This window comes from Triturus cristatus, chromosome 1_2, assembly GCF_964204655.1.
Source record: "Triturus cristatus chromosome 1_2, aTriCri1.1, whole genome shotgun sequence".
Taxonomy (NCBI): domain Eukaryota; kingdom Metazoa; phylum Chordata; class Amphibia; order Caudata; family Salamandridae; genus Triturus; species Triturus cristatus.
In genome coordinates, this window is record NC_140580.1 from 777799114 (window position 1) to 777825229 (window position 26116).

At 41.7% G+C, this 26116-nt stretch overlaps 1 long non-coding RNA gene across 1 annotated transcript in view; it reads left to right on the forward strand.

The window, feature by feature from the left end:
* Positions 1-6275: 6275 nt before the first annotated feature.
* The window catches only part of LOC146868018 (uncharacterized), a 152971-nt gene continuing 133130 nt past the window's right edge, over positions 6276-26116 (forward strand). The window contains exons 1-2 of the long non-coding RNA XR_014966171.1: positions 6276-6332; positions 23011-23121. This is a non-coding gene — a long non-coding RNA (uncharacterized LOC146868018). The remainder of the gene's footprint in view (positions 6333-23010; positions 23122-26116) is intronic.

The following is a 26116-nucleotide window of genomic DNA, read 5'->3' on the forward strand; positions in this document are numbered from 1 at the left end:
TATGCCCCTAAAAGTGATGTTGTGATGGCGATAGGGGCTTGAACATATACCTCAGGTTTCCACACAAAAAAAATGCAGGGGTACACACAGAAAAATAGATTTTCCTTCACATGCCACTATCAGATGAAAATAAATCAAAGCGTTGCTTAGGTGATAGAATTTAGCAAATACATACATTTCCTCTTTGTGTATGTCAGTTTTAATCCTTGTAAAACCATTAGAACTCCTCAGACGGGTTCTACTCCCACAATTAACATTATCCATAGGGTACCAATTTCTCCGGACTCTACCCATGATAACCCTAGCCTACCAGTTGATGCATGCATTATGACAATAGTTATCTCAATGGCCAGCCAGCTTAGGGGCACTATTTTACCTCGTTTCTGTTCCACGCCCTTATACCCATGCAAGCAACCAGGGAAACCAGAAAACAGCTGCCCAGTGTAATAGCACATGGGCTGTCAAATTTGGCAGCTGTCAGTTCGCTGGTCCATGCCATGATCCTCACTTGGCAAACTATGGCTGGGCAAGGAGCCTTCTTCTATCGACCTCTTTTAGCTAATTATTTTCAAGAAAGCCCTGCTTTCTGATCCAAATAAAACATATACTGAGCCAAATGAAATGCTAGTGTTTAGTGAGCCTTCCCTTTGGGTAGTTAGCCGATCTGGGCCCTCAAAAGTCTCTCTAAGTTCACAATTTGCAATTTCCAACAATCACAAACTGGATACACTCAAGTGTTTCCCCAGGAGGCTGAAAGGCAGGGGGCCGGTTTTGCAGAGGTGGGGTGGTTTGTTACTGCGGGCTGGTCTTCCAGAAGTTCTGCAATATCCGCCCCAGTGACAAAAGTGGCCTCCTGGGACTAGGCAGAAAGAAATTTGCCAGAGCTGCTTTGGTTTCCCATTCCAGCCCTGATTCTCTCCTCTCTCTTCTGAGATCCTCTTTATTCTCTCAATGGTCTTCACGGCCCTCTGTGTCCCATCTGTCTCTCTATTTCAAAATGCAGAGGCTATCAACTGAAGTAAGACGCTCTGCCTGTTACAGTGCTTAATTAGTGCCAGTGGTTTCCAGTGCGTCACACCAGCACCTAATTCTCGACAACGGCACTTATCACAGACTGCCATATGGTGGCGCAGTTTGTATAATTTAGAGACGAGCAGAATACCAATTGTTTATTTATTCAATATACATTAAAATGACTAATAATTTCCGCCCAAGTCATTCTTATATATTTGTGTGCCTGAAATAGTGTCATTTGTCACACTTGTGGCATGCAATGGTTAGAAGTTGTGTAAGTACTGGCGGGGCCATGGGTGGTGCACAGGGCTGGAATGGGGACAGCAAGCAGCCCTGGCAGATTGCTGCCCGACCGGCCCTGGGAGCGGTGGGCGAGGGGGGGGGTGCTAGCACGCAGCACCACATCCCGCTTTTGTTACACGGAGCCGATATTGCAGCACTGCTACAAAACCAGCTACCACGGACACAAAACCGACCCTACCTCTCTGGCCCATGGGGAAAATGCCTGGTACCCGCTATGACCAGTCTGGCCCTGGTGGTGCAAAATGCAGTTGCCTCCTGACAAGGGCCCTGGTACCTATTTTTTTTTTCAAATTGATCACAGGCCTACTCCAACAGCACTGCGTGGCAAACACATTCCCTCATCGCAGCAGAATTTATCAAAGCAGAGGTCCACCATCCCCTTTGGCCTCCGCACTCTTTGCAAAAGCCCTAGGCAACTGTGCTCCGTGGCCTCCTTCATCACCCTAAATGGAAAACGCTCAACATCTGGTCTCCTCATTCAACAAGTGGGTCCCATAATGCTGTGACAGGAGATTTTTTCCACTTGGATAATGGGCTCAGTTTTTCTTCTTTTAATAAGTTATCACAGGGACTCCGTCATAGCAGTAAGATTGTATCATCTGGAATGTGAAAATGTTGATATCTGTATCTTCTAACATTCATCGCTTCAGCTCCCCTCCCCTCTTGGTTATGATTCTGCCTGAAGTACGTGCCACAGTTTGCGAAGTGGGAACCTTTGAGGTTAGCGAATAGTTGCATTGTGCTTTGATATGAAGCTCAGGTCATTGGCAGGTATCAACTACTTGTACAACTTGCAGCTCATAGCACCAGACCCAGCACTGCAGGGGTCTTGTCAGCTATTTCTCTCCTTCACTCCTTTCTCTTCCTCCTGGCAGGATTCATCTGCAGTGTCCTGGCAGTCCTGTGCTGTGGATCTGTTGTCCTGCATCTAGTCCCACTTGCTCAGCGATCAATACACTTTTGGCTAGTATAGCTAGTAATCATCAGATAGGCACACCATTTCTCTGGATACTCGCCATGCAGAGCACTTCAATAGGTAGGATTTCATCTAGTGTTTTTCAGCATCCATTGTGATGCAGTCTGAGTTCAAGTATTTAGAAGAGGTGAGGCGCTAATAGACCTTCCTGGAGTTTCCGTGTTTAGCCAAGTTCTGCAGCAACACTTGTGTCTTAACATGCTCTGTCCTATCGCATTCAACCAAATAGACCCCTGAATTCTAAAGCTTGTCTGTATTCAGGGTGGAATTCTCTTATGTAGTGATCTCCTGAGGTTACCACCAAGTTCTTCCTGACACTATTGTTTTAAGATGCATATACTTTTTTAAGGTCCCGGTTTCTTTGGTGAAAGTTTGTATTCTCGGAGTACTGTTTGATAAGAAACTGGCCTTAAAATCTTCGCTACGGGTAATCTCAAAGGCAGCATATCTTCACTTATGATTTCCCTCCTGAGCCTACATAGTCATAGTGACTAAAGGCAAAAATATTTTGTGGTCTCAAAAAAGCAGACATTACCACAGTACTTCCTGGCATTGAAGGGAACTATGTTGTGTGTAAATGTGCTCATTTTGAAATGGAAGCATGCTGTAACTCAAAGTAAAAGCAAAAGGAACAAATGATGGACGGAATGCTGAACAATGCAAACATTCACCCCCAGTCACAAAGATCTGGGTTTAATCCATTGTTCTTTTGCTCACCACACCAACCCAGTTTGGATCCAGTCATATGCAAATCAGTATTGACCCTGTGCCTAATGGGAGCAGTCCAGCCCGAACTGCCAAGCCAGGTCTTACCTGGATCGGAAACAAGCATTCTGGGACTGGTTTGGGGGCTTCACTCCTCATAAGCCAGGCTAGCTTGAATCCAGTGGCGCAGTGAGCACGGGACCCACGTTTGGGCATATCATTCCCACTTAGGGTGACCAAAGCAAAAGGAACAAATGATGGATGGAATGCTGAACAATGCAAACATTCACGCCCAGTCTCAAAGATCTGGGCTTAATCCATCCTTCTTTTGCTCACCACAACACCCCAGTTTGGACCCAGCCATATGCAAATCAGTCTCTACCCTGGGCCTCATGGGAACAGTCCTGTCCAAACTGCCAAACCAGCTCCTCCCTGGACTGGAAACAAGCATCCTGGGAATGGTTTTGGGGCATCAGCACTCATCAGCCAGGCCAGCTTGAATCCAGTGGCGCAGTGAGCATGGGACCCACTTGGAAGAAGAAAGAAAGAAAGAAAGAAAGAAAGAAAGAAAGAAAGAAAGAAAGAAAGAAAGAAAGAAAGGAAAGAAGAAATGAGGGAAAGAAGGAAGGAAAAAAGCAGTAAAACAGCAAGAAAGAAGGGCGGCAAGAAAGATGGAAATGCAGAAGGAAGGAACAATAGAAATAAAGAATGGAGAAATGGATGGAAAGATAGATGTAAGGAAATAAAGATGGAAATAAAAGAGAAAGGTAAAGAAGGAAAGATGGAAAGAAAAAAGAAAATAAGCAAGAGAGCAAGAAAAAAAGACAAAAAACAAGCAAGCACATAAGAAAGAAAGACAAAATTAATGTAATTTTTCCCCAAATTCTTTAAATTACACATGATAAAAGATTATTTTCTTCCTGTGCAAAGTTTATTTTAGAAACATTAGTGAAATTGAGTCCAGAATCAACGTTTTCTGAAGAATTGCTCTCTTATGAATTCACATAAATAATATTAAAGCTTTTGGGTTGTTTTACTGCATGCATAATAATAAACGAATAGATTAATAGACAACAGTTTCAGATGTATGCAGCCTGTTATGCTGTGAAATACCAACAGGCAAATAAACAAAGGACACTACAAAAGGAATTTGCAACAGCATTGGGATGAGACAGGAACTAATAAAACTGGTAGAAAGCATCCTGGTATCACATCAGGCTCAAAACACAAGGGCAACTCTAAAATAATAATAAAGTAAAAACAAAAACTCTGGTACTGAAAGGAACTACCTTGTGTGCTCATGTGCTTATTGTGAAAAAGCAAGTCACTCCAAGTGAACTTAATTAACCAGTAACTGAAGTTGGCTGACCCATTGCCCCATGCTATATGCTGAAGTGGGTGGAGTCAAAATGTGAATTACACAACAGACCGACAGATGAAGAGAGGTGGCTGAGTGTTACAGTTTATACCCACCTGAACTCCTGGTTGTTCCTTCTTTGATGCTGACTGTTCCCTGCCCCCTCCGGAAACTACCAGAAAGGCAAGGAAGGTGTGCCCTTACCGTCCTGACAGTTCCCTGGGGGAAGGGGGAAATGGGAGTGAGAGACAAGAAAAGACAAGAGACTGGATTCCTGTTGGACTCTCTGGTTGGCAATGTCTCTTTGTGGTCTCTCAGGGGACTATCAGGAAAATGACGAGCTTCAGATTTCTCTCTGTAGTTGACTAGGTACATAGATCTACAAAGAAAATACAGTACATTTACTAATTCTAGTACTATAGAATGAATGAACATTTAAGCATTCACTAACCAAATGTGAAACAACCTACCAGAGCAATAAGTGTACTCTTAACGAGCTTCTTCTATTCAGAAGTATCTGCAAACACACATTCTGTACATAATCATCAGATGATTAATCTAAAAGATAAACAATTACCATGAATTTCAATAATCAATTAACTGTGCCACAACCTTCATGCAGGTTTAAACAATTACACTTAAACTCACATACCTTGCTTTTGCTCGTGCTTGTTGTTAAAAATGATCCAATAACTAAAGGAAAGAAGAAATAAAGAAAACTACACAAGCACAAATATTGGATGACTGATTCTCCAGTCAAACAAACAAAAAATACAAGGCCTTTTCTTTGTTTTATATTATGAAGTCCTTTTCAGTTCTTTAGATTGTCTTTTAATTGTAAAGACTGAGGGGCAGATTTATGAGGCCTGTTGCGCCATCGGAACGTCACTTTTTGTGACGTTCCGTGGCGCAGAAGCCTGCGTGATATTTATCAGGCAGCACTGAGACACTTTTTTTGGCTTAATGCTGCCTCATAAATATCAGTCCCTTTAACGCAGTGTTCTGCGTTAAAGGGGCGTGCAATGGGTGTTGCTGGGGGCGTTCCCAGCAACACCCATGGCCTTTTGACACTGCCCCAGAGGCAGCGCGAAAAGCTTCCGCCTCCCCAGGGGAGGCGTAAGGGAGGCGCAACGGGGAGAAATATCTTTATTTCTCCTCGTTTTTCCTTTTTCTATGTGTGCTGCATTCTGCAGCAACCATACAAAGAGGAAAAACCTCTTGTGATTATTTTTGTACAGAAAGGTTTCCCTTCCTGTACAAAAATATTCATCTCCGCAACGCAGGCACCCTTGCACCATGGTGCAGAGGTGCCTGCGTTGGCGCAGGCAGCCCATTGTGCGCCGGCGCAGGGGAAAAGGACAGGAATGCGCCGCATTTTATAGATACGGCGCATCCCTGCCCTTTTCTTTTGCCGTAGGGAAGCGCAGCAGGAAGGCCTGCTGCGCTTCCCTACGGCAAAACCTCATAAATCTGCCCCTGAGTTCTTTACAGTTCTTTATGGGTTTTTTTAAAAGTTCAAAACGCTTTTACACGATGAAATAACTCCTCTTGGATTGTCCGATATGTGTTAAACACTTCCTCACGTTTCAAATATGCAAATTAGTCTGACACGCGATGAGGAGTCTCCTCGCATTCAAAATATGTAAATTAGTTTCAATCGAGATGCAGAGTTCCTGATTTAAATGATAGCTTAAATCATCAACTAACTTCCTGGAAGGTTTGCCGCTTTTAAATACAACTTGTCCATAATCCTTAGAAACAAATAATGACTTTTGTCTTACCATGAATCTCCTCGTGAAAGATATCTTGACCGGGTCTGTTGCTAAGCAACCCTTGTACACATTGCTGTTTCTTTCTTCTTTTTGGTAGGAGCGTCGGGGGACAGGACTCTGTGATGGACCAGCGTGGACCGGAACTGAAGGGAAGAACCGGATGCTTCTTCTGCGATGAAGAGCTCTAGGACGCAACTGGAGTCAGGTAAGATGCGGAGCAATGAAGCGAAGCATCACAGTGAATGCAAGTGCGCTTTAAATACCCTGCTACTGGATTGTTCCAGAATGCACGTGTGCACCAATTGACTGTTAACACGTGTGCATGTTTCCCTGCTATAACGGTATTGAACACAAGTTTGCTGCTACTTAAGTCATCATCAAGCATTGACACAGTCAAAACAAGCATTGGTAAATGTAAACAAGCATTGATAAAGCCAGGAGTAAATACTTGTATAAGTGTATACATAAGTTGGGTACAGGTACTGTTGGTCATTTAAGTTAAGGGCATAACGATTATACACCTACCAACCAATTCTGAAATGGGGCATAACAATTATATTCCTGGCAATCATGATAAAGCTGCACAATTCCGCTTACCCATAACACTGAGAGCACTCTTGTAAGTAAGTATATTAAACATATAATTTTAGTAAATCAAAAGGTCTTGGCCAATACCAGCCCTAAAAAGAGTCCAGATGAATTTGATGTCACTCTAAATGTCTGATTAATAAAGTAAATTCGGTAAATGCAATCCCTTGGAAAATTAGAAAGCTCTCTTCCTTCCTACAACCCATAAACACAATTGTCTGACATAAAAAGTATGTTATAATTCTCGAAGTCATTTGTGGAAAAAATAGATTCACAGCAAATAACACAGACAAGACTCTAATTCAAATAAATGTAGAGATTATTCCAACCAAAGTGTGCATGTTGCATATGTGACTTCTATCCAATTGCCCAAAATATTTAAATTTACGTTAGTGCTTGAATACCTTGACCAACCAGAGTTCTACAAAAATCACAGATTGCAAAGATTGCCTGCAAGATCACAGTGTATCTATACTATGGGGGTTACCCAATACTGCAGGTAATAAATTCTGTAGGCAACATATGAACAAGCAATATATGAACAATCTCATGGTGTTCTACACCCAAATGTAATTTAACATGACTACGAAAAACATGTAATAATGCTTAAATTAAATTAATATGACATTTAAATGGAGTTAAAGGGGACAATTATCTATATTTAATGGTTGAACCAATGCATGTATATAGTTTAATAAATATTTATTGTTTTCTGTATATAATAATGCAAAAAAAAAACTCACTTAGAGCCAGATGTACAAACATTAGGACTACCGATTTCCTAGTTGCAATTCTCTCCAAACCAAAATTAGGAAATTGATATTCCTACTATATAAAACTCTTTTGAGTTAAATTAAGAATTCCTAGTGGGTTGCAAATAGGTCTACTTCATGCATAATAATGAGGTAGGTCGCAATTTGCTACCCAATAGGATTTGCAGTGATCACTGGGATGGTGCTCTCCTGAGGTCATCAGACCACCAACTCTGTGATTTATTTTTAATAAAGCAATCTTTTTTTTAATGCAGTCTGGTCTCTTGAAAGGAAAACCGGGATGCGTTTGAAAAGACAAAATTAAACTTTGCAGTTTTATGCAATGGCAGCATTGTGATTGGTTGGGACGCCGACCACACAGGCAACTATGGGGAGGCCATTTCTCCATGTAGGCTGCATGCAGCCTACGTATAGTAAAGAGAGAGTGCGCATGACTGGTTTGGTCGGCCCCAGAGGGCCAACCAAACAGTCAGGGCCCAGAACATTGGGCTAGCTACTCCTCTCCTGCCCTCGAGCAGATCTGTACCAACCAAACCCTTCTGCTTTCTCGCAGTGCGAGAAGCAGAATCATAAAATGGTATTTATAATATCATTTTATGTTTCTGCTTCTCGCACTGCGAGAAAGCTGTGGGGCGACGCTCCTCTGCCCACATGGAGGAGCCGCCCCTGGTAGATACCAATGCTATTAAAGACAGTAAGAAACACATATTTGGGTGGATTGAGAAATGACTTCTACAGCTTAAGTAAATACATAGCCCTTTAAGCATTTTCAGTACACTTCCGTACAGAGCAAAAACATTTTCACATTTGACTCCTAAATATCTCTAGTTATTTGAAGTATGTTGTATACTTGTGAAATTGTTTCACTAAATATGCTGGCTTTCGCTGTAGTCAAACATTTGTAGAACATCACAATAATCATTACATACACTGTTTCATATATAATAATTTACTTCAAAGATTCAAATAGAAATCACAATATGCAACATACTACAACTTGATGCATTTCAACATTTGCCTAAATAAGTCATAAGTGTGGCCTGATTCTCAGTATGGCACACTCCTACCTAAATATATCTGATAGAACATTCCATCCTCCAAAATCCCATTAAGTTTCCCATTTTTATCCATCATTGATTTATCATCTGGAAATGACAAAGGATATTGAAAAATGGTTTTGGCCATATGTTACTTTGTCCAGCACTGACTCCTGTATACGGGTGCAGGGGCTGTGCCCCCTTCCCTTTCATAGGCTCTGAGTATAGAAGGTTAAGTAAATAAACACAATTAAAATGAAGGTTATATTAATAGGCATTTTTGCAAGGCATGCCCCTTTGTGAGGATGTGTCTGATTCAACACTAGGAGGGCTTATTCACGCAGAGCCCTAGTCTTTCCTGACAGCACCGTGACATCACTTTAATTTCTCCACCATCTTCTACAGAGTCCATTAAAAACAGCCACAGGCGTTTTGCATTCAAGCCCAGGTTGTACGAGTTTGCATACCACTCAGCATCATTTACCCCACCCTTTAGTATCTTGCCACACGGTGAGGTGTGGCCAGCTAGCTTCACTGACCACACACCACCCTGTGACAAGATGTGAAAGGGTGGGGTTAGAAAGAATGCGACTAATGCCACAGACAAATTTATTTGGTCAGTCTGTGGCGTCGTCAGGCTTGATTTATTGTGTTCACAGCCAGGAGGAGCCCATTCATACTTAGCACTGTATGTATGAGAATCCAAGATCTGAACCTGCACTGCAAGCTGTCAGGACACGAGAAAAAACATAGGCAAATAAATGTGGGCACTGATGTCACATAAGGTATGGAACGCACAGCCAGACAATACAAGTATCACAGAACGTTGAGAAGAGTTTCACTTGTGAATCAGAAAAGGCCCTGGAACATTTGTTATACAGGTATCATTGTGGATGAGTACAACAAGTATGTATGAGGTGAGAAATGTGCAAACCTACATTCTGGACATCTTAGTTTAGAGACGATAGACAGGCTTAGAACAGGATATTTTCATCTCTATGCTATGCCACATGAAAAGTTGCAAAGTTTGTAAATATAAATAAAGATGTGGTGTAATGACTGTGGAACTGGGGATCCAGGTTACAGTTTTGAGGCCAGCTTAACTCCTGTGATTCTGGGCAAATCATTTACTCACCCATGCCTAAAAAAACTAAAACAAATGTGCTCCTGTGTTAAGAAACTGATGCTCATGTTAAGGTATGGAAAATGCCTTAGGGTCAAGTTCTTTTTAAATAAAACAGCAAAAAAGAAATCCTAATGAGTGTGACCTAATGTAACCTTTTTAAGTAAGATGACTAGATCAACAGCTGCCTAAAAAAAAAACTGCACAAATAAGTTGGGAGAAAATAGTAAAAATCTATTCCTTTTTAACTGCTGTGGTTTCCCCTCTGCAGCACCAACGGGGTCAGTGCAAAATACTTTACAGTTACAACTACATATGGTTGTTTTATCTCCCTCGCAGATCAATTGTGCTTATTGTTGTGGCATTAGACCTCAAGATGTAATCTGCTGGGAGAATTAAAAAAGCACTAACAAGGCCACTTAGTGTAGCGTTTTATTAATGAAATTGCTGCTTACTCAATGAGTGATGTTTGGTGCGTGTGAATGTCTAAGTCATTAAATGTGGAGGTGACTGCGTGGCTAGGTAAACGTAGTTATATGAATTGGGTGAATGACAGTGGGAAGCATGATGCGGTTGGGTGAATATGAGTAAGCAGGTGAATGATATAAGATGGGAGAAAGTGAAATGATTGTTGAATGTGGGTGGAATGATCTTAAGTGAGTATTTGTGTGAGTAGCTGGGTGGATGACTGTGAGAATGATAAGGCGGGTAGACAAAATGTTGTTAAAACATGGCAAATTGTCTGAAATGCAACCTGCTACCTTCAGTAACATATTTCAATAACTAAAAATATAACAGTGAGTGGGTAAGGCAATGTACATTAGGTGAATGAGTGGGAGGGTAGTTAGATGAGAATGTATGAGTGAGTGTGTGAATGAGTATGAGTGAGTGGGTGAACTGCAGCATGGGTGGGAATATATAGTCCAATGAGGGAACAAGAGTGTATGGGTAGATGGATGAATGTAAGTTAATGAGAAATTGTGCTGAACATACACTGGTAATACTGGTGACGGTTGGAACGGAATCTGGCAGGTCTCAAGCCTCTTGCCTGGGTCTAAAGGCTCATTGGAATAATGTATCCACTAAGCCTTCCAACAAAGCTGATGATCTTTCTTTGACCCTAAGGTTTGAGCTCTGGCGCTCCACTCAGCCTTTCACCCTCTCTAGGTTGATAAAAAAAGCTATTGAGTTGTGTAAAAATGAACATCTGTGTTTACCCTCTCTTCCCAGTCAGTCTCTCCCTGAGAAAATCAGGCATCAGGTTTGCTCGCTATGCTACATTGTGTAGTACAATTCTGTGTATTGATTTCCGCCGCACTACATTTTGCAATCACCAGCAGCCACTGTCAAGGGAGATAAAACAACCATATGTAGTTGTAACAGTAAAAAGTTTTGGGCCCTCAACTACCCAACAACAGCCCATTAAGGTCCGGGTAGGCCATCCCAAGAATGCAGGCCACTAGGGGAGTCAGGGTGCGGTGCACGCGCTTCCCATGCTGGGAGGACTATCTGAGCTGGACTTCAGCTGACTTTATGGTCCAGCGTTGTAGGTCCTCCCACTTCTTGCGGCAGTGGATGCTGTGTTGCTTGTAGACCCCCAGGCTCCACACCTTTCTGGTGATCGCTTCCCAAATGTTCCACTTCTGATGGGCGTTGACCTGTATGGATAGAAGAAATAAAAGAAAAACAATGGTTTTGTGACTTTTTGTTTGTCTGTATTGATGTAACAACGTTTTTCGACACCTATCACTAGCATGACTCATAAGTTAGCATACAACATGAGTATTTTCCCATGCTGACAACCATCTTAATACACACTCTTGTAGGGACTTGTTGATTACCCTCATCTCATGTCATGGCCTAAACTCACTAATCCTGGCCTTTGACATCATCTAGCCCAGGGGGTTCCCACATATTCTGTGATGTGACCTACTTCTGATCAGTTCAAAACATTGTGAACTACTGAAGGCTAAACATAAATACTTATGGCACAATGAATACTGCCCACTGTAAGTAACAGGCCTGAGTTTTGAGCATGACACACTTTGAAATGGGAGTAAAACAAAATGAAGTGTTAGCTCAAGAAGTTAGATAACACTCCATTCGAACTGTTGTCCATTTAAAAGCATTCAGGGGCATATTTTTAAGCACACCTCAAAATTGATTTGTCAAGGATCTATGTTTATGAAAAATATACTCTAATCGTAACAACAAAAGAGTGTGCCTTTAAACAAGGAATGTAGAGCACGACAGAAGAAACCAAATTTGGTTCTTTATAAAGCCCTCACTCAGCAACCTGGTTGGTGACATGCTTCATCATTGGGCCCCACCAGGAGAGGCCGAATGCCACCCTGGTGTGCTACGTCGCCAGATTTACTGCGGAGCTGGTTATTCGTGTGTGGTGAATAGTGAAGAAGTGAAAGTTAAAAGTGTCACGGTTGTGTTCAAAAATGATTTTTATTAAAGGCCAATCGGACACAGTAAAAATAAAGTGTGGGACGACGAGGTGGATGATATTTTGGCACGCCCTTCCCTCTTTGCTGATCCTGCAATCTCGCAGGCTATAACTCACATGAGTGAATGGGACAAATTATCAGAGAAAAAGAAAAACAGAATTCGGACCATCTTACATGGGACAATTTTAACTGAATACCTCCGCACCAACACCGCACCGAAGGGCCTTCTAGTCACCAACGCCCCACGTATCTTCTTAGAAGATGCTACCTTTAGGAAAGAATGGGCAATGATCGCGTGGCATTGCACACGCGATTGGCTGGTGCTAATTATAAAAACAGCAGTAAGACTCTCAGAGACACTTATGATCGAGATTCAACAAACAGAGAATCAATTTAAAACCACACTTACAGGTTACCAAAAAAGATTAGATGAAATTAACAAAGATATTACAGAGTATAAGGAGGGTCTAACACAGGCAAAAGTGACTAAGTTTCAGAAAGATTTTAAAAAGTTTGCTTTTACTAAAGCCTATCCATATGCCGACCCCACTTACACCCCATCAAACAGAAATAATTCTAACTCTGAGCTCTCTGATGATAACTCTTCAACATCAAGTGGCTCCAGCAATGGTAGTTACAAACAAAGACATTGGAGAGGAGGAGCAAGGGGGATGACAAAACCAAACTTCCAACAACCAATCTGGCACCCATACCAAATGCCTGGGGGTGGGAAACATCCGATGCATTTCCAACCCCCCCATGTCCCTTTGATGGGATGGAACCCAGGCTATATGCAGGCACCACCCTTCCAACAGAATACCTACCGCCCACCATTTTTAGACAGAGGTCGGAGAGGAAGGGGCAAGAGGAGAGGACCCAACCAAGTTCGGTGGGAACAGGACGACCCAGTGGGCAACAACACTCGCAGCAAATCCCAACAGGCAAGTACGAGTGCCCAGGGAGTTTAATTGTCAACCTCTCCAATGTAACCCTTTCCCCTCTCGAGACACAGGTCCTTGAGAAAGGTTTAGGTTTTGTGCCAACAGCGCGCCTGGATAAGTTCAGCCTTCAATGCGAACTTTCGAATTTTTTTAGGAAGTTAAAATTAAAGGCCTTTTTTGAGGAAAAGGATGAAGAAAAGGAGGAGGAAACAACTAACCCTAATAAGGGAGACACCGGCCTGAGAAACAAATCTACTTTCATACCACCCCCTCACACAATACCAGCAGAAGTGACTGCTTTTGAACAAGCGGTCTTTCTAGAAATCGAGGCCTTTGATGAACCTAGACAATTCAAACATTTGAGTGCACAAGAATACAAGGCACTTGATAATTTAAAGGCTAACTCTGCTATCACGATAAAACCGTCTGACAAAGGCGGGGGTATCGTGATCCAAAACACAGTTGATTATGATTTTGAGTGCCAACGCTTGCTGAGTGACAGGACCAACTACCAACCACTCACGGCTGACCCTTCTCTAATCCTAAAGACTCGGATCTCCAACCTTGTGAGAGAGGCAGAGGAGAACGGCCACATCAGTAAACACGAGGCAGCCTTCTTGACAGCAGGGGATAGCATAGTGCCCTATTTTTACACTCTGCCAAAGATACACAAAAACAAAATGCCCCCCCCAGGACGCCCGATTGTTTCAGGCATTGGCTCTCTACTTGAGCCTCTGTCCCGTTTCTGCGACTATTTTCTTAAAACCCCTAATCCAGGAAACTCCCTCCTATTTTAAGGATACTAAGAACCTCCTTAATCTACTCCAAGAACTATCGATTGACACAGAAACCACCATATTAGTGACCTTAGACATCGAAGGCCTTTACACCAGCATCCCCCAGGACGATACTATTAGAGTCCTGGGTGAAGCCCTTGATGGTACAAACTGGGAACACCAAACACCCAAGGAATTCATTCTGGAATGTGCCACTCCGGCACTTAAACAAAATTTCTTTGAATACAAAAGGGACATCTACTTACAGGCAACCGGGACTTCTATGGGCAGTACCTTTGCCCCTAGTGTAGCGGGCCTCTACGTCCATAATTTTGAATGTAAATACATTCTAAGTGCTACCAACCCCGACTCTTCTTCCATAATTTTTTGGAAGAGATACATAGATGATATCCTCCTTGTTTGACAAGGTGTAGAGATCGATCTAATGATTTTTCTCCAATGGTTAAATACCCTGGATCTCAATTTAAAATTTACCCACACCTGTAGTTCACAATCAGTGGTATTCCTGGACGTTGTGATCTCGAAGTCTAACGGGTGCCTCACAACTAAAACTCACTATAAACCTACTGCCAGGAACAATCTTCTCGATTTCTCAAGTTTCCACCCAAGACCATTACGAGAAAACCTACCCTATGGCCAATATCTCAGGGTAAGGAGAAACTGTAGTAATCTTGAGGATTTTCGCAAGCAGTCTACTGATCTCACCACTAAGTTAAAACATAGGGGTTACCCAGACAAAATTCTAAACAAAGGCTACAAAAGAGCGCGCAACCAACCAAGAGAGGCGCTCCTTGAAGATAACCCTAAAATAAATAAAGACTCACTGCTGACATGCGTAACCACTTACAGCAGTGCCTCTAACTTTGTGAAAAAAATAATTAACAAACATTGGGGCATCCTCACGAGCAACAATCGCATTTGGAAAAAAACCCTTTTTTCTTTAAAAAAAGGACGTAGCCTGAAAGACACTCTAGTCCATACACGTCGTAGAGAAAATCTCACCAAAAATCCAACAATCACCGAAGCATGGGGACTACCAAAAATCATGGGCCATTTCCCTTGCACCAACTGTAGTGTTTGTCACCTAACTAAACACACCAAAGTCCTCAATTTAGAACAAGGAAAAACGTGGACACAAAAAGCTCATACCAACTGTAACTCAACCAATGTGGTGTACCTGATAACGTGCCCATGTGACTTGCGTTACGTGGGCATGATGACTCGCAAAGTCAAATTACGCATTGGTGAACATCGCAGTAATATCCGTTGTGGTAGGATTACCACAAAACTCAGTGAACACTTCATACAGCAGAATCATACTGCTAATGATCTCAGATGGACAGTCATCGAGCAAGTGCACACACAACGCAACACTCAAGAAATTCTTTTTGAAAAAGAACAAAGGTGGGTGTACCGGCTGGGCACTCATAATAAAGGACTGAATGATAATATCCCCTGGTCCTCTGTGTTGAAACGCTAATTGCTCGCACACCTCTGATTTTTGTCCGCAAATAAACTCCTTGTCCTACTTAACACTTTACTACCATATGAGAAAGTTGACCATCTTGCGGGTTTCTCCCGTATTAAATGCTGAATTGTTGACCTTTTACCCATTAGATCGATCAATTTTGACAACTCGCTCTAAGTACAAGTGATCACTGAACTATTGACTTGGGCCATTACACAATGAAGACCTCTCGTGTCCCACCTTCTGTGTATCTTTTATCCTATTGTTTTTTATCCGATTCTGTTTTCTACCCTCTGTGCTTTTTTTGGGCTTACTTGACCCTATTTAATCTATCCTCGGATTCCAACCTAGGATTTGTCTCCCACAACCCCTTTTCCAGTTGTGCCGACTGTGGAAACATTTAACAGCAGGATAATTTTTCCGTTTTTAATGTGATCGTCATAACTTCCAACCTAGGAAATGTCTTCCACAATCCTACTTTTAGTTGTGCCGTCTGTGGAGACATTTAGCAGCAGGAGCTTTCTCCTGTCCGTAATGTGACCGTCATGGTTTAATAAAGTTCACTGAGTTGAAGCCCATACTAACTTGTTTCAACCACACGCTTCTGAAGCGCTATATCGCCATGACTACCAAATGTACTATCACACTAATGTTGTTTCGCTTAGTCATGGATCTCCAGAGTCATACTATTTCCTATTCGCTTAGCCTCGAACCTCGAGAGTCTCCTGATTCTTGATTGGTAGATAACGGATGACGCTTTCGGGCGAACACGTGATCGCGCCTCTCAGGACATGACTCCGCCCTCGGCAAACCCTCCGGAAATTTGTCTTTAATACATGCCTGTCTTCCATTCTCCCCGTCTTCGGGGTCCGGTACTAGAGGGCTTTTTGCAGGCACCAAGCGGGTGTGATGCACTGCGGGTGTGAGTCCCTCTTATCGCCATTTAAGATAAGTAACGCGACATTCCTGTTGCCTTCTGGTAACTGTTTGTTTTCTATCTCTCATTTCCTCCCAATACTCTAGGGTGTGCCATTGTTGCTATCACTCCCCTCCCAAGACCCATGATGCAGTTAATGACTGCGTCCTAAGTGAGATTTCTCCTCTTTTCTTTTACTAATTATTTTATGCCCAATGTTTTAAAGCTTTACGCATAGCCTTTTCTCACTCCAATTCTCGTTTATTGATACATTTCACGATGGGCATATAGATTATTTGAATCTGTTGTGAAATCCTTCTACCAACTTGATTTTGTTTTGTCCTGTTCAGTGCACACTATTACCCATAAGCAGCACGTCCTGTCAAGTGTTACTGCTTATTTGTGCACTGCGTAGAGCATCAGTATCTGTATATGCAACCAGACCATATGGAATGAATTACGACTAACGATTATGTCTGTCTTTTTCTTTGTATGTTTGTCTGTGTATGTCCTGTAACAACCAGAATAAACTCTGTTTCTCCCACGCACGAGGGATACACGTATAAAAGTTTTTATCTTTTTAACACTTATAACCTCAGGCCAGGGTGGGCCTTAGCATGCCCATACCGCCGGGGTTTACACTTCTTGGTCCTGAAGAATGCCCGTTAAATTTACAACACATAGGCAGAAACATGTTGACCACCCCTTAAGCGGACTCTGCTGAACAATTTACTCAGCTACTCGTCTCACACTTTGTTTTTACTGTGTCCGATTGGCCCTTAATAAACATCATTTTTGGACACAACCGTGACACTTGTAACTTTCACTTTTTCACTATTCACCACACACGAATAACCAGCTCCGCAGTAAATCTGGCGTCGTAGCACACCAGGGTGGCATTCGGCCTCTCCTGGTGGGGCCCAATGATGAAGCATGTCACCAACCAGGTTGGTGAGTGAGGGCTTTATAAAGAACCAAATTTGGTTTCTTCTGTCGTGCTCTACATTCCTTATTTAAAGGCACACTCTTTTGTTGTTACGATTAGATTTACCCGGGGGGACTAAGAGTGTTTCCTGATCATTTTTTCCTCCCTCTCTTGTTGTTTACTATATGACAAATATAGCTCAGTGCTTCAGTCGTTTGTCCCTGCAACTTAGCCCCAATCTGGGCCATTAGTCTGACTGAGCACTGCCCATTGTCAGGCCTTGTTATCTGCAGTCTGATTAACATAATGTCTCATAAATACAGAATTCCCCTACCTTTTACATGAAAGAATTACCTTGTGCCCATCTAATAAATGACCTCAAGGATGTCTGCTACTCTGAAGAAGTCTGGGAGCTACTGGTAGCTTCCATACAATTGTTTGGAGAGCCCTGATCTAGGTTGAGTGATTTGTGGGACAATACACAGAGCTAACATCATTTTCATTTGGTTTGTACAGAAATCCTTTTTATGCACAGTTGTAAGGAGTTTATAATGTATTTTCTAATTTCCATGATTTGAGTTTTCAACATATCACATGTAATGCAAACATATACATAGATATATACATACACACCAATTAGAATCTAGGGCTTTAAACACACAGCTCATACTAATGGTGGTGTTTTTCAACATTGTAAAGTGCTTCGAAATCTCCAACATCATTGTCCTATATGAGGAACAAAATATATGAGACTTTACAACACTAACTACACTTCACTCAGGAACTGAAAGGGACATTGTAGCCTGTGTTAATGGAAAAAATCCAGTTAGTCAGATTCACATATACATTTCAAACATGTACCTGTTCCTCTGGTGAGCCATACAGGCGGCCATACATGGAGAAGACCTCCAGTACAATAACTTCCACCCCTCTAGCGAGAAGGCAGGTTCCCTCTCTCTTTTTGGACCTGCCATCGTTTCTTCCAGAGGTCAGTAACCGCGGCAAAAGTGGAGGAGATCTTGATGGCTCTTAATTTCCTCGTATATGAAAAAAATTATGCAGATCACATTAGCAACAGCTAACTTATAAGGAAACAGGACATTTAGGTTTACTGATACACTTTTCAATGTAACTTACCAGTCTCAACTCCACTAGGAATTCCTGTCAAGCCTTCAGGATGTAGGATCTGCTAGACCTTCTCATTCCAGGGCATGAGTTGTAAGGAAGGCCTGGGAGAAATACCACCAGTCCACTGGAGGCAGGAACGCACTCTCCCTCTCAGGTCGTTCCACCCCTTCCTAATTTCCTCCTGTATGCGCAGGTTGTTTGCTACAGTCTTCACTCTATTGACTATTATGGCCCACAGTTGCCTTTTCTGAGATAGGTGTGTATTTTGGACTCCAAACAATTGTGGCTCTACTCTTCAGATTTCATCCACCATGACTGACAATTCTCCTTCAGTAAAATGGGAGTTTTTGGCCCCTGGCTTTGTGCAAAGACATATAATAAAATCAAATTAATTAACCACAAGGAAATAAATTAAAGTAGATAAAGGGACAAGAAACTAGGAAAAGCAACCAAATAACCTCATTTAACTATCAAACGTTCTGCTAGAAAATGTTGTAGTGCAGTGGAATGGCAAAGGATCACGGTCTGAAATGGAGTGTGTTTTATAGTGTGGTATGCAGGTGCAAACAATTAGCCAAAACACATGGCCGATTCCCGGTGGAGCTGCTGTGACAGCTATAGGGGAGATTGGCTCTTGCACACCGCTATGGCCGTCACCTACCCAGCCGGACCTCGGACATTTGTCTCATCAGTTTCTCCGCTGCTGTCTCCTTCCTGTGGTCTCCCAACTCTCCTTGGTCTTTTGTTGGGTCTTGATTTTCTTGCTCGCTAGTAATTCCTGTCTTGACGACGTAATCATGCTGTAACTAATGTGAAAGATTTGTAACTTGCAACATGCTGTTTCCTTATGTAAAGCGCTCTGATACCTCCGGGTCTAGCCAGCGCTATATAAAACTCAAATAAATAAATAAATAAAAACATCAGGTGTGTGGTGCTAACATGCAGCCTACAGCCACAGGAATAGTCTAATGCTGAGCGTGTCCCGCAACGGATTCACAAACTGCAGCTAGAACACCACCAGGACAACTAGGAAATCTAAATCACCTTGGCGCATTCCCACTAACCTGGTGACAATGGAGCACTATTCGCCGGCATTGGAGTCCGCCCCGTTGGCAGCGGTAGAGGCACGTACGCAGCAGTGAACACTCTGTCAACGCGAACGGAGGCTTAGCCAACATACATCTAAATTAACAGGGTGGACCGCTTTCAGCTTGACGAAGTGCTAGGGACTGCCACAGCAATAGGCCGGCTGTAGTACCACCAAGATCTAAATCAGGCCCTTTGTCGTATTGAGGCGACAGGAAATACTAAATAAAGTTCTCAACTTGATACTTGAATCAGGGATGAGTTGCGGTTTACAGAATATAGTTCATGGTGGTAATATTTCTAAAGTGATGATTAAGTGGAGGTGTTATATACATTGTTAGCATGCCGGATGGATGGGGAAGCAGCACAATACTATTCGTCTGTAAGAAAGGTTCACATAAGCACCATCAAATAACCGTCGGAGTGCACTTTTGAATGTATTGGGCAAGTTTTTAGCAAACGTTATTTTGAATTGCATGTATGCATGGGGGAAAGAAGCAGACTTGATTCCATTGCAAGAAGGCAGCTCCCTGTTGTAGCACGATGAACAATGTTTTGGGACTGCATTTAATGCTGGAGACGTATATTACACATAAGAAAACAGAACATTTGCACGGACGTCGGTAGTGCTTATGGGTCTGCCAAACGTGGAACACCATGGGCTTAACTACCCCAATGTGGAATCTTCAAAAGGCAACTGAACATAATTATCACTTTGCGCATTGTCAATTGGGTTCAAGTGACGTATAGTTTAAAACATGAGCTTACAAAATGATGCTGTGGAGAATGGGTTAAGACAAGGGTATGTTTTAGTATCCTTGTTTAATTAAAAACATCTGAATTGCTTGCATGTATACTTTACTGAAAGATAATTTCCTCCCATGCTGGCATACACTGCCATACTATAATTCAATCTACAACAAATTGGCCAAAAGATGCAGTCAAACAGAAGCAAAAAACATGTATTTTGTTGGACATTATAATGTGCCTTTGGGGGCTGGTGGTTAAATGTGGCAAGACTACAGTCCATCAAGGAGTACCGATACCTTGGGGTTACCTTGACTTTTAGCAAAAGTTTTATAACATCTATGCAGGTGCTCCAGACTTATACAGGCTCCAGTCAGCGGATCCCAGGCCAAGATTGCATGGATGCATGGTTTGTAGGAACCAAAATACTGTAAAAATAATAATTATCATTATAACTATTAAAAATAATATTATCAACATTATTAATTATTATTATTAAAATAATAATAATACTGTCTCTCTTGGTTCAAAGCAAAGCATACCCATTCTAGGGAAACCTGCTGTCAGGTCGAGGGAAATCAAAGATCAAAACAACCCAGTTCCGTAAATGCCATATTATCCAGAGGATACATGACAAAAAGTCGAATTACCTACAATAGCCATGTGTAACATGGTAGAATTCTGACATACTTTATAATGAAAGCAGTGTTGTTCAAATATTGTACTGTAGCTCCCATACTGAAATCTAACTAATACATACAATAAAAAACGCAAAAAAAATCAAATAGGTGTGTTTGTGCGTGCGTGCATGCCTGTGTGTGTGTGTGTGTTTATGTGTATGTGTGTGTGTTCAGGGGTTTGGGCTAATTACGTGCTTCTCTGTTTCATAAATGAGGATGCTTACCTGATCCTTAAAAATACTATTGTTGACTGGAAACGAAATCAATTTCAGATGCTGATGTAATGATGTTCTCAATACACAGACTTTTCAGCAGTGGTTTTTAAGCAAGTCTAATATTTCAAATCTGATTTTTAAGTGTTCTGTGTACTTAATTAGTGGTATGTCTACTATTTCAGTTTCTTTTAGAGAGATGATGGTATAATAAAAAAAATTACACAACTCCTGAAAAGCGTGTTTTATAGTACCTGGTATCAGTTTTAAACTGACCATTTAACCTGAAAATAAAGATGAATAGGATGACGAATTTTCTGAGGTAATACAGAGGTTGGAAACAGTTGGCATGTGGTTTAAAAGTGCCAAGTAGCAAGTAAAGTGAGTGAAGTTACAGCTGTTGGCCATTTGATCCAAAAATGCATGTTGGCAATCTGTTATGAAGGCCCCAGAAGCGAAAAATAGGGCCCGATTAGTATCCTCCAATATGGCCTGGAGAATCATGCTTTGCATGTAATGAGGAACCTGGAGAACCAATAAAAGAATTACGAAGGTTTAGAGTTTGAAATCTAAATCTATACTCGTTGCTAAGAGATTTTGCATACACTCTTCCATACATATTTAACATGACATTAAGTAGAATTACCTGCTGTGTGTTCATCATTAAGATTTATTCATAATACAGTTTAAGAATTAGAATGGAAAATATCCTTTCACAAAAGAATAAAATCAGTTTCTTATAATGCTGACGTGAAGCAGTTTCACAAGTGCAAAGTGCTATAGTGTATTGGTGATACAGCAGCCGGGTTATCCACCATGTTTTGTGATAGAGTATGTCTTCCTCCATATTCTAAATGAAGCCCTTTGCCTTTCCTAGTAGAATGACTCCTTTGACAGTATTTCAGGTAGCAATGAAGGAAAAAGAAGGTCTATGTGACAACAATTTTATGGAGGGACATTATGTCAAAGGGATAGAGTTGGTTCATTCTTACCCTGTCTGGCACCATCGAGCGGTTCCCATTGAGATCGTGAATAGCTCAGTTGTTCCATGAATGAATCCAGTCTACGAGTCCTGATGTCAGTGTACTTCGCCCAGGGTAGAAGTGGATATGTGAATTACTCCCTGCTCAGTGGAATGAATGGGGCCATGCTCGTAAGCTAAATGTTAGATGAAGTCATTCGACACAATGGAGTCCTGCAAGTCCACAGAAAGTACAATAGACAATTTACACTACACTGTCTGCTTGTCCCCTCTACATGAGCACTATGTGGACGACCGGATTATTTTGCCACATTTTGTGGGCCAAGGTAGAGTTTGGAATGAGAGAGGAAACTAAACGCGGCCATAGTTTTTCCAAATGGTTTCTTGTTTTAAACGCACACAGTTAATAATCTTCGAAAAAAACATTTTACAATGAAAGGGGCAAAGGATTAATTCATCGGTTTTGGAGTCCCATCACAGACTAGCCCTGGAGAAAAATGCGTACAATGGGAAAGACATTGACTGCGTCACAAACAACAAATCTTGGACGGGAACCAACGATTGCATTTCCTGGACTTTTATTTAGAGACTGAAAAGAGAATTGACGGAGAAACTCACACAGTCATTTAATTTGTGGGAAATATTTCCAGAGTTCTGTAGTGCTTGAGATATGCTTTCTCATTTTTGTTTTCAAAAAGCTGCAAAGCAAGTTATTATGATGAACTGAAAGGACATCAATGAATAAATTATCACAAATTAATGCAGTTTGCTATCAAAATAATTAATTAGAAATATTTGGAGAAATTTTTTTGTTTGTTATCAAGGCACATTAGAATATTAACTCATTTCACATAATGTGTTCTTACATTTTTTAAGTCCGATTTTTTAAAACAAAAATCAAATCCTATGTCTTGATTTACTTTCCATGCTTTGTGCTACATAATGTAAAAAACACTTAAAATGCTACATATGGAAGTCTCTATCAGAGGACCTTTTCATCCGCCTATTACTTTCTGTTTGCAAGCGCTGTGTCTGGAATGATGCAAATCAGATATGTGCTCTAGCTCTGAAGAACAAAAGTGGACGAGTGAGTGACTGAATGTCTAAACGACAACTACCCTCAGTGCTGCAATGGGTAAGTTGCAATGCATTTTTTCAATTTTTTTACTACTTTCTGTTGTGCAGTTTTTTCTCTCTCCTTCCACAGTTATGTTATTTATTTTATTTTTTGATTTTTATATAGCATGAACAAGACCCTTTCAGGTGACAGAGCACTTTACAATAGAAGAAACAAAGGAAATGATGATACAAACTGTGGCAATTTACAAACATGGTATAGGGCAGGAGGAACAATAATAGCAAATATAAATGGTAAGAGAGGGGATGGGAACAAAAGGTCGGACATGATACTCGGTTGGGCAAAATCGACGAGCAAGATCCTATCGGCTGACAAAGCGATATATATACAAGAAAGGACAAATGAGAATATGATACAAACAGTGGCAATGTACAAAACATGTGGTAGTGCATGAAGAACAGTAATTGCAATTACTTGCAAATGTAAATGGAAAGAGTGAAGATGAGAACAAAAGGACCAGACATAATAGTTGGCCGGGCACAACAGGTGAGGGAGGTAATCCCTCAGAGTGAGAGGAATTTGTTGGAAAGCAGAATTATTACCCGTTCTTGAAGAGGGATGTGGATGGGTTTCTTCTGATCTTTGGAGGGAGAGAGTTCCAGATTTTGTGAGCAATTCCTTAGAAGGATCTGTTGCAAGTTTTCTTTTTCTTAAATTTTTGTGGCTTGAGTAGTAAGGAGTTTGTTCTTCTGAAAGGTCTGTTTACACCCAATAGTGTCAGTTTCTGGGTTAGTTGGGTGGTGCAGCACTTTATGAGTCATACATGCAATTTTATGTTGGATCCTAGACTCATAAGGTAGCCATTTAAGTGATTGGAGGTCAGGGGTGACATGATCCAGTCATAAGCTTGGCTGCTGCATTTAAGGTGGCTTTTAGAGGTGCAATTGAGATTTTCGGTAGGGCCACCAGTGTGGCACTACCATTAACTAATGTCAGTAATACTTTGCCAAAGAACCTCTCTCCAGGTCAACTGTGGACTATCTGTGTTCAATCATGTGATACCTCCTTGCATGTAGCTAGCCATCAGATGCATTCCCTACCACCAAATATGTTGCTATGTTTGTTCTACAAGAGGCAAACTTGTTGGCGATGGGAGACTAAATTATTCAGGCATACAACAAAAATATCTTTCTTGAAATGTTTCTGGTAACACGTGAAACAGTTTGATACTCGCATTGTTAAACTGTCCACAATATTGATACACATTTGATATTGCAGATAGGCAAAATAAGCACATTGATAACATTCAGAACAGAATTCACGAATAATTAAGACTTGAGGTTCTGTCGTTTTATAGTTTTTAATGATAACTAACATCACAATATACAGATTATAGACCACAGTAGCTTTTCACCATCATCTCCTTCTATATTGCCTCCTTTTGACAACATAAACACATAAACTGAGTTCTCGTGATAATTCAGTGAATTCAGATCTCACATTTACTATATATAATTATAGTAAGGACCATGTCCATAGAAAAAGCATTTTTTGACTTGCCTATATCTTTGGCATCGTTTGTAGAATTTTGATGACATTTCCCCCCAAAAGTGTTATTGTGAGTCTTGTTGTACATGGAAAGTTTTGGGATGATTCATAAAGCAGGGTCTGAAAAAACCAGGGGGGTCAAAAAAAGTGTGTTTCCCATGTTAATTCCCATGTGAGCTTTATACAAGACTGCAGCCCGATGCACTGGACGGAATTATGCCAAATTTGAGAGACAGCTAGCTTTTGATATGCAGATTGTGCTTTTTGTTTTTTGTGTTAATGTGTTGAGTCGTTGTGGCGACATTTAAGGAGATCCAAATAATGATGTCTGCAATTGCAGTGACTTCACAAATTATACCAAGCTTGTACAGGAAATGCAGAGCTCTGATTGGCTACCAACACTTCAACCAGGAAGTGTTGGCAGCCATCTTGGGACTTGGCTTCACAAAAAAAATGGGGAAAAAGAAAAGGGGGCAGGGTAGGAAATCTCTGACCCCCAAGCCTTGGTCTTTGGGTTTCCCTGGAACCCCAACACGAAATATATATTTTGCTTTTATTCACAGTGATTTTCTCAAAATATTCACAAACATCAAACATGGATACCATTGATTGTTTTAACTGTAGTCCTCGGGTGGGCCAGACTAATTATATTAAGAAGCTTAAAAATAAAATGCTTAGGGGTGGCTGCGTGGATCCCCAGGCCCTGGGGACAACCACCTCCCTGGGGCTAACTTAAATAAAGAGCTGGGAGCTGAGTGGACCCCCCACAGCCCAAGGACCACCACCTCCCTGGGGCATTCTTTTTTTAGAGAAGATGGGGGGGTGAGTGGCCCCCTCCTGGGCTGTTGTTGGCCCTGGGATCACCACCTCCCTGAGGCAGGCCTTTGAAAGTGAAAGGGGTGGGGTCACAAAACCCTCATCTTGGAGCTAATAATGGCCTGGGTACTGCCACACCCCAGGGCCAGCTCCTGCTGTGCTCTGGGTTGCCCACCCCCGGAACCTAGCTGTCTTCTGTGACTTGGTAGGAGTTTTGACCGCTCCCACCAAGTCAGAGCAAACACTCTGCTTTCAGCAAGCAGGAGCTAAAAAAATGCTCTTGCTAGCGGAAAGTGGAGGTTTTGTCTGTTTCCCTGCCTTTTGTCAAGCGGGAAGGGAAACAGACAAAAGGATTGCTCTCACAGACAGGGAGCTGCATGTTTAGCAGCTCCCTGTCTGTGAGCGCAATTACAGCACATGCAGGAGGTGGAGAGCCGGTAGGGACCACAAGGGCCTTGAGGCTCTCCCATGTGGTCCTGAAGGAAAAGAGCAGAAAGAGGCAAAATAAAGGAGAGAAACAAGCAGAAAAAGGCAGAATAAAGGCCAGCAATGAGCAGAAAGAGGCAAGATAGAGGTGAGAAACAAGCAGAAAGAGGAAGAATAAAGGTTGGAAGCAAGCAGAAACAGGGAAGATAAAGGTGGGAAACGAGCAGAAAGAGGCAGAATAAAGGCCAGCAAAGACCTGAAA